Below are 9,108 nucleotides of genomic sequence, written 5' to 3'. Positions count from 1 at the left end.
ACAGCATAAGCGTTTGCAGTTAGGTTCACTGTTTGTGCCCACTGACCAGTAGATATGCAAATTGTTGAGATTGTTTGGGGATTGCGGGGATGGGGATTAAGGAGAAATGACATTTTTAAAAGCACAGCATTTGCAAAGCTGCTGCGTGGGCCCTGCAGTCAGAGGCTGCCGGGAATGCGCGTGCAGGGCGCCCCAGGAAGCCAGCCAGAGACTGCCGACCCCCAGAGAAAGCACCTGCTGTCCCTCGCCTCCGGACAGGGTCCTCCCAGGTGCCCCTTGCTCCCGCCTCTACCTCTGCGGACCTTCCTGTCTGTCTCCTCTTGTCCTTTCCAGTCCCAGGAACTGAGACACCTGTCATGGAGGGCGAAAGCCAGGGAGCTGCCCTGATTTCAAACCCACTTATGCTCTGCATGACCCCGGGCCAGTAAACTCTCTGGGCCTCAGTTTCTTCTCTCTAAAATGGGAACGCCAGTTGCTTGCCCCAGCACCCAGACTCCTTGCCCCCATGTCCTGTGTCTGTTTCTCATCCCTCCCCACCAGCCCCCGTCATGGGGTGTCTGGTCTCAAAGTTTCTCTGAGCAGCTGTTGTTAAGGCGTGCAAAGACCCCCCCCTCCCGCCGCCCCCAGGGCTACAGCCTAGGAAAGTTTTCAGGTCTCGGTACATCAGCCAGTCCTGGGCCGGTCCTTGCCTTCTCACTCGGCACTGTCTCTTACTACTGCAGTATCTGTCGTGGTCCTGGACACACAAGTTAATATTTCCAGATCAACTGTTTTCTTGGAAGATCAGATTGTTCAACTTTCTTTCGGTATTTTCATCAAGAACATGTCAGGAGGCTGTCAGTGTTATAGATAAAAATGATTTATTTCTGTATTATTTACTTATTTCCTGTCTTCCTCTAGATTCCTTCCTTCCTTAAACTATAAAACTTCATGAGGTTGGGACTTTGTCTCGCTTACTTTGCGCCTACAGTGAATGCGTGTCATCCCTGCCCTAGCTGTAATTAGGACTTAGAACAAATGACTCACAAATTTTCATATTGTTAGCTCAGACCTTCACCTGAAATCTATTTGACAATTCTTTTCGGCTGTTTAAAAGGCACCTTACACTCAACCTGTACGAAACCGAGCTTTAGAATTTCTTCTCCCAACCTGCACATCCTTCCATGTTCCCTTTAATAATTGTCAACAACATCACTCTGGAAAAGACATTGTACGAGCCTTTGTTCCTCTGGGCAAGCCAACCTTCATGTTAACCTTGACGCTCCTCTTCCTCATCATACCCCCCAGACAACCCAGCACCAAGTCAAGTGAATGTTTATGTCCTAAATACTGCATAATCCATTCCTTTCCCTCTATCACTACGTAGAAGCTGGATGGCGATCATCTCTTCCCTGAATAATGACAACCCTTAATTGTGGACCAGCAGCCACTCAACCCTTCCAATCCATCTTCCATCCTGCAAATTTGATCAGCTCCTTTTTGTCACACACCCTAACATGGTTGCAAACTCTCCAGTGGCTTTCCACTGCTCCCTCTCTCTCAACTCCAGCCTCAACAGCCTCTTCCTACCCTTTCACTTACTATATCCCTCCTGCCACAGGCCCTTTGCACTTTCTGCTGCCTCTTCCTGGAAAGTTTTCTCCACTTCAACGACTTTACTCACACTCATCCTTCACTCTTCATTCAGCTGTAATCTTGGGGAAGCCTTTTCTGATCCTGGTCAAACTCTATGAATAAGCTCTCACAGAACCATCAATTTCCTTTGTTGCTCTTCTCACAGCAGCACATTTGACATCTCCACATGAAGTTACCTGCTAAGTGCCTCCGCCCCCGAGGCTGCCAGCTCCAGGAGAACGGGGCTGTATCTGCTTGTACTCTTTTTATATCTCAGAGTCTAGCACAGCCGGCGACACAAAGCATTCATCCAGTGAAGGAATGAAGGAAGAGGTATAGAGGGCGCCTGGGTGGCTCAGTGGGTTAAGTTGCTGCCTTCGGCTCAGGTCATGATCTCAGGGTCCTGGGATCGAGTCCCGCATCGGGCTCTCTGCTCAGCAGGGAGCCTGCTTCCCTTCCTCTCTCTCTGCCTGCCTCTCTGCCTACTTGTGATCCCTGTCAAATAAATAAGTAAAATCTTTAAAAAAAAAAAAAAAAAAGGGACGCCTGGGTGGCTCAGTTGGTTAAGCAGCTGCCTTCGGCTCAGGTCATGATCCCAGCGTCCTGGGATCGAGTCCCACATCGGACTCCTTGCTCGGCAGGGAGCCTGCTTCTCCCTCTGCCTCTGCCTGCCTCTCTGTCTGCCTGTGCTTGCTCTCTCTCCCTCTCTCTCTGACAAATAAATAAAGAAAATCTTTAAAAAAAAAATTAAAAAAAAAAAAGGAAGAGATATAGAGAGTCCAGTGAACACGCTTAAAGCTGCCAGTGTAGTCACTCCCACTCAACAGACATCCATCATCATTAAATCCCTTGGTCTGTTCCCCCAGAGGGTTCCCAGAACTTGGGATGGGAAAGTCGTTGTCAGTGCCCAACAATACAGTCTCGTCAATGCCATCTGTGTCCCTTCGTCCTTCACTTCAAAGTCTGAATGATATGGACAAACCCTAGAAAAACCCGACTTTACCCCAAGGCCAGCATGAGCGTGTTGAAGGAGGAAGAGGGTCAAGTTGTGGGCTGTCTCGTTTTGCTCGAATTCACGAAGCAGCTGGAAGGCCCCAGGAATTAGAGGAGGGGCTGTCGCAAGTGTGTGGGACCTGAGGCTCTGTCTTGGGGACTTGCATGGTGACCGAAGAGAACATGACATCCACAGAAGGTGCCAATAGGAGATGCCCCTCACCGGACTCTTTGATTGATGGCCTGGGAGTCTTGGGAGAATGACACAATTCTCACATTCAGACTTCACGTCCTAAGTGTCTCCTTCAGGGCTGCACGGGGGTAAGCACATGGCCACTCCAAGCAAATCGGATGGGAAGGAGACTGACTGGAGCCCATCTCAGTGGGAAGGCAGAGACAGGCGCACGCAGCGAGAAAGCGGCAGCCATGAGAGAATGAGAGAAAGGAGGCACGCCCAGGGTGGGCCATACAGCACCTGGTGGAGGGGGCGGGGGTGGTGGGGCAGGGGTCGGGTGGGGCTGGAAACAAAAGCAAGGACAGAGCCACACATCCCTAGCTTGACTTGCCAGCAGGACCTACCTGAGCTCCGGCACACGGCCTGGGTGGGCTCTCAGGCTGGCAGGCTGGGCAGTCTCCAGTCCCCACGCCTCCCCTGGCCTGCACTGGCTGGGCCGGGGCCAAGCCCACAGCCACAGGACAGAGAGGGAGTGCGTGCTTCTCCACAGGTCACTGAGCGTCACTGGGGCCAAGTGCCACAGACTCTGGGCAAGCCCAGACGGGCCTGGTGGAGAACCTGGGGCCATGCAGAGGGCCATCAAGGGCACCCTGACACCCAGGAGGAAGGGGGCGGCCAGTCTGGGCAGTCAGATGGGCCGCATTGTTTCTGGAGGGTAGTTCCCGCCCCCCCTCCCCGGCCCTCTGAGCGTTCCACAGAAACTGGCGTTTCAGGCGGGGACATAAGCTGCCAGGGCCGTGCCGGGGTCAAGCCCCGCACCCCTCCCAGGGGAGCTCCGGCTGTGACCTCCGGACCGAGGAGGGCAGCGCAGGCAAGTATCTGGCGGCGTCCGGCTGAGGGCACGGGTCGGGGCCTTGACCGCGGACTCGCTGCATCTGGAGCGCGGGCTGAAGCCGACGCGGGCCACACGGTGCCAGGAGCCCTCGAAGTCGTCGCAGGTGAAGACGGCGAGGCTGCCCAGCCGCTGTCCCAGGGGGCCATGGGGTCCGAGGCGGCCCGGCCCCTCCAGGCCCCGCATCCTCCATCCACACAGGCTCGGGGTGCAGGCGAGGCTCAAGGCTGGGCTGGTGGTGGCTTCCTGCCTTCCTGCTGCTCCGCCCACAGGGTGGGCACCGGGAGGTGCCCGCCTTCCCGCCTTCCCGCGAGGAGGGGCGGAGCCTGCCCTGCGAGGGGGCGGGGACACCAACACCTGAGCCCATGGGGCCCGGGGCTGAGCCTGGGAGGAGGGTCCATTCCCTCTGGAGACACCCCCCCCCGTCCCCCCCAGCTCACTTCCTCAGTCTCAGCCTTCCGTTGGTACCCACCTGCCACCCTTGGGGCTACAGGAGGTGCTTGGGGAGGAAGGTATCCTGAATGGGAGCCCAGAGAAGACCCCCCCCCCAATTTCCACCCAGCCTTAAGTTGGGAAGTTGATTTATTTATTCTTGCTCACATGTACCAAGGGTTTCTTAAGGGTTGAGGACTGTGCTAGGAGTCTCTCTGCTGGGTCTGGGGACCGGAACCCTCCCCTCCCCCTCCACTGGAGAATGGAGTCAAAAAGTTGCAATGGGGATTTTTTGCTCTGAATTTTTTGACTCGACTGGCCTAATGTTACCTTTATTGTGGGGGTTTTTGTTTTGTCTCTGTCAACCAGTCTTGGTGTGCTGAAGGTCACCAAGAAGGGGTCAGCAGGGACAGTAGGGTGAGAGGCGGGGTGCCTGTCTGCAGGGGGCTCCCCTACCTGACATTGCTGTCTGTCCCACCCTTAGAGGGACTGGCACCTCATTTGGGTTTGGCCATGGGGGAGGTGGACTCCTTGGCCCAGTTACTGGGGTGGCTTGTTGCCAGGGACCAGGGATGAGGCTCAGACTTGTCATTTACTTAGTCTTCGCTTTGTGCCCACTCTATCCACAGTGATCAGCCCACACTATCTCATTTAATCTATGCCCTGAGCTAAGTACTATGGCTATTCCCATTTTTACAAGCTTACAGGAGCTAAGTAACTTGCCTGTGGTCGTGTAGTTGGTAATTAGATGCCCCAGGGTTTGGATCTGGCTTGTCCCTGGCCAAGGCAAAGGCTCTTAATGCTGTTAAGATGGCCTTAAGAGCTTTGATCAAATCAAACAGGGACCCTCAGACTTGAGGCTCATTCTGGTGCGGTGCTGGGGTCATGGGCCCCGAGGCCAGGTTTGTGTAACAGGGACCCCCTGCAGCAGAAATGAGCACTTGGTGTTCTGTGCCGGTCCATTCTCCATCAACCCTCAGGCGCGCGTGAGTGTAGGTGGAGCCCCACACTGAAGACAGAGCTTTGACTAACATCTCGCTGTCAGGACTTTGCCTGAGGCTAAAAGATATCTTTGGAAGCTGTGCTGGTAGAAAGGTCTGCCTTCACTCTAACAATTTCCGCTTCTGGAGAAACTTATGGGTTATTTAGTCACAGTGGAAATGAATCTTTGTCTCTGCTTTTTTTTTTTTTTTTGTCAGGAAAGAAGGCAATGTGTCCCTAGGACTGTTGAAAGACTTTTCCACCAGTAAGAGCAGACTACACACGTGCTGGCACATTTGCATCTGAATATGGACACTTGGCACATAGGGTGCTGCAGATGGGACTTCAGGCCAAGAAAGGGGAGCCTTTTGGCTTTCATCCAGCCCTGAGCTAGCCTTTCTCTCCTGGAAGAGTTACCCAGGGGTGTCCCAGAAGAGAAGGAGTGATGGGTGCTCCAGGGAGCACTCAGGAGGAATTTCAAATGGAGGATGTCCCCTTTCCAGGCATCCAATGGTGATGGTGGAGTGGAGAGCCAGGGCTGGCTTTTCATAGAAACAAAAACTGGTTTAACAGACAACAGCCTATGGATATTTCCAGAATGATGATGATGTGGGAGCAGATGGCCAAAGGAGGTTGAGTATTTTATGCCTTAAAACACAAGGGTAAAAGACTCCCAACTACTTGGCCTTGTAAGGGAGAACGTGGTCGGGAAGCAGAGACTAGGTAAGGGACTAATGGAGCTGGCTGCAGGACAGCTGGACAAGGGAAGGAGGGAATCACATCACATTTTCCTGCCCCAGCCTTTGGTGTGGTCTGAGTGTCCTTCATTTCTCCCCGTCTCCTCTCCCTGCTCAATCCATGCCCATCCCTGCCAAGTCCTCCTTCCAGCTTAGGAAGCACACAGCTCAGAAGGCACCCCTTCCAGGGACGAGTCTCTGACCCCTGTGGCCTTTGCTAGACTAAAAGTCCTCGCTCTGTATTGCAAACGTCACATTAGCTCCAAAGGCATGTGATTTTGTGTGTGTTCACCCCCTTTCTCTTGAGCAGACCCCCGTTGAGAGAAGAAACTGTGTGTGTCTGTCTTCTGCATGTGCCCAGCACTTACCCCAGTGCCTAGCATGTGGTGGGCACTTGACAATGGAAGTCACTGTTCACTATAGTATTTTAGCCCAAACCATTACCACCAGTGGGAGGTGGAAGGGGGGGGGAATGGAGAATTTAAAACCAGACTTCACACCAAGCTGGCCCTTGTGCAAGTCCCCTGATGACTTTCCTTGTTAAATGTTAGCATTGAAACAAGTGTTTATTGAGCACCTGTCCCGCATTGACACTTTTCTAGGTTCTTGGTCACATCAGGGCTGGGAACTAACAAGAACTACGGAGTTCACATTTTGGTGGGAAGAGAGGTGGAGTGCAAGCAGTGAACAGTATGTCCTTATAAGCAAATGATAGAGCATGTTAGAATAGTATGTGTCTGTGTTAAATTGTGGAAAGAAAGGAGCTAGGAGAAATGGGGCAGGGCAACTCAACATTTAAACTGATGCTTTCAGGGTAAATAGAACTCAGGCAGGATGAAAGGGACCAGGGGACAGACAAGGGCCCCTTTGGTAACAATGACAACTCAACTTGGCGGAAGCAGAAAGGGGGATTTATTATCTCCCATAACTGGGAAGCCAGTGATAGCCTTGGACACAGCAGGATCTGGAGGCTCAAAATAATGATGTCAGGACTCTCAACTCTTGGCTGCTTTCTTCTGTTGACTCCGTTCTCTGAGAAGCTGAGGACAGTAAAGTCAACAGCACAGCTCCAAAATCATCTGCTATTTCCCTGGGCAGCATGAGTGAAGGAAGAGCTTCCCACACAAATCTAGGATGAGCCCTGATTGGCACTCCTCGGGTCATGTGACCATCTCTGAACCAATTAATAAGATGAAAGGGATGACAATGGTGTGATTGGCAGGTCCTGGATTCTATGTTTTCTGAAACCAGGGTTAGACTCGGGCTCCTCCTGAATCATGTGGTTAACCGTGGCAGAGGAGTGGTTACCCCCAGGAAAAATCGGGGAGTCATTACCAGAACAGGCAGAATGGGTACAGGGCAAGCAAATACCAATCATCCAGTCTTTACAGCAATGGCACGTCAGAGGCTGAGACCCAGAGAGGGCAGCCGATGGGTCCAAGGTCACAAACCTGGCTAGGGCAGGGCTGGAATGCCAGCTCTTGGTCCGCGCTGGTTTCAGTCAGAAAGAAGCCAGTGGGGGTCACCTTTCCTAGCCTCTTACTGCTGAACGAGTGACATTTCCCAGCCACCCCTGCAGACAGGGATTCTCTTTCCTCAATGACTGTGGTGATGGCAGCACATAGCCAAGCTCTTTAGAAAGTTCTTATTCCAAAAATACTATTTCTACTTCAGTTCCTGACCTGAATTTGATATGATTCTACTAGTTCTGACAAGCGGGGTTGGGCGTGGGGGAGGCACATATTCCTTTATTACTTTTTAATGATCCAGAGCCTCGGCCGTGTGGCCCAAGCAGGACCTGAGACCGAGAGCACTTTAAGGGAGGCGGGTATCCCCAGCAAACATTCAAGGAAGAGGTGAGAGCACGTGTAGCTGCGGTTGTCAGACATCATTCATTGGTGCCCCGGGAGCAGGGTTGGGGGAGGGGACAGGTCTCCCCTTCTGCAGATTGGGTCAATGGTGCACACCAAGTTGCTCCTGATGTGTATCTAAACTGCCCTGGGGGGCAAAAGTCACAGCTGAGTCAGGTAGAAACAGACCTAGAAATACAACCACGTACGAGAGGGTCTGGTTCATCAGACACCATCTCTGCCTTTATAAACTGCTCTAGCACCGATCTCAGACCAAGGGAAGTCTGAAGACTTCCACCCGCTTACCTTCGCTTGAAGGACACCAGGCAACCCCCATACCTCGACTTTAGAGCCATAATCCCTGTAATCCAAGGCCTGGGGTTTGGAGAACCACGGCCCTCATCAGATGTTTCTCTAATTCCTCATGCCAGGTGCATGGATCAGGGGCCAAGACCACATTAGAGCCAACAGGAGCTTTCTGCTGTGGCTGATTCCGCCCCGCCCCTGCCGCCGCCTCGCCCCGCTCCGATGTTGCTCTGCTCTGATTGTAATAGAAATGGGGAATAGATGTATCTAGTTCACTCAGAGGCATTTGATACTATCTTGCACACAGCTTGGCATGTAGTAGGTGCTTAAGAAATATTTATTGAATGAATGAGGAGCTTTTCAGGATCAAGATGTCTTTTATTTTTATTTTTATTTTTTTTAAAAGATTTTATTTATTTATTTGACAGATAGAGATCACAAGTAGGCAGAGAGGCAGGCAGAGAGAGAGAGAGGGAAGCAGGCTCCCCGCTGAGCAGAGAGCCCGATGCGGGACTCGATCCCAGGACTCTGAGATCATGACCTGAGCCGAAGGCAGCGGCTTAACCCACTGAGCCACCCAGGCGTCCCTCAAGATGTCTTTTAAATGACCTTGGCTGAGGAGCCACTTAATGGAAGGACAGGCTCTAGGCTCCCCAGTCTGAGGGTGAACAGCAGTCTCTGGCTGGAAATGCAGGCACCATCCCAGAGAAGGTGCCCTGGCGTGCCCCCACCACCATCCCACGCCTCCGGTAATGTGTGGCTCCAGATCGGCCGCGAAAGTAATCCCTTGCAGTGGGGAGACTTAAGCGGTTATCTAACTGACCGCTGATGGATTAGAGGGGCTTTCGGATAAAACCTTAAAGGGGTTAGGGTTTCGCTTTCCACTTCACGCTCAGGGAGCGAGTGAGGACTGGCCACCTCCCTGTGCTGCAGCCTGGCCCAGAAAGTTAACGAGAGGAGGGACAAGGCTGGGCAGTGGGCAGCGAGGTTCGAGGCAAAGGCTGGATTTGGGGCTTGGCTCGGCCACGATTTCCTTGGGAAATTCTGGGCAAGCAGGCAGAACTTCTCTTTCCTTGGCCTCAGACGGGAAATAACGACTGCCTGACCGGGGTGCTATTGGCATGAAGT

Source organism: Neovison vison, chromosome 7 (assembly GCF_020171115.1).
Source record: "Neovison vison isolate M4711 chromosome 7, ASM_NN_V1, whole genome shotgun sequence".
Taxonomy (NCBI): Eukaryota; Metazoa; Chordata; class Mammalia; order Carnivora; family Mustelidae; genus Neogale; species Neogale vison.
The sequence above is the reverse complement of the archived record's forward strand: the minus strand, read 5'-3'. Positions refer to the sequence as shown.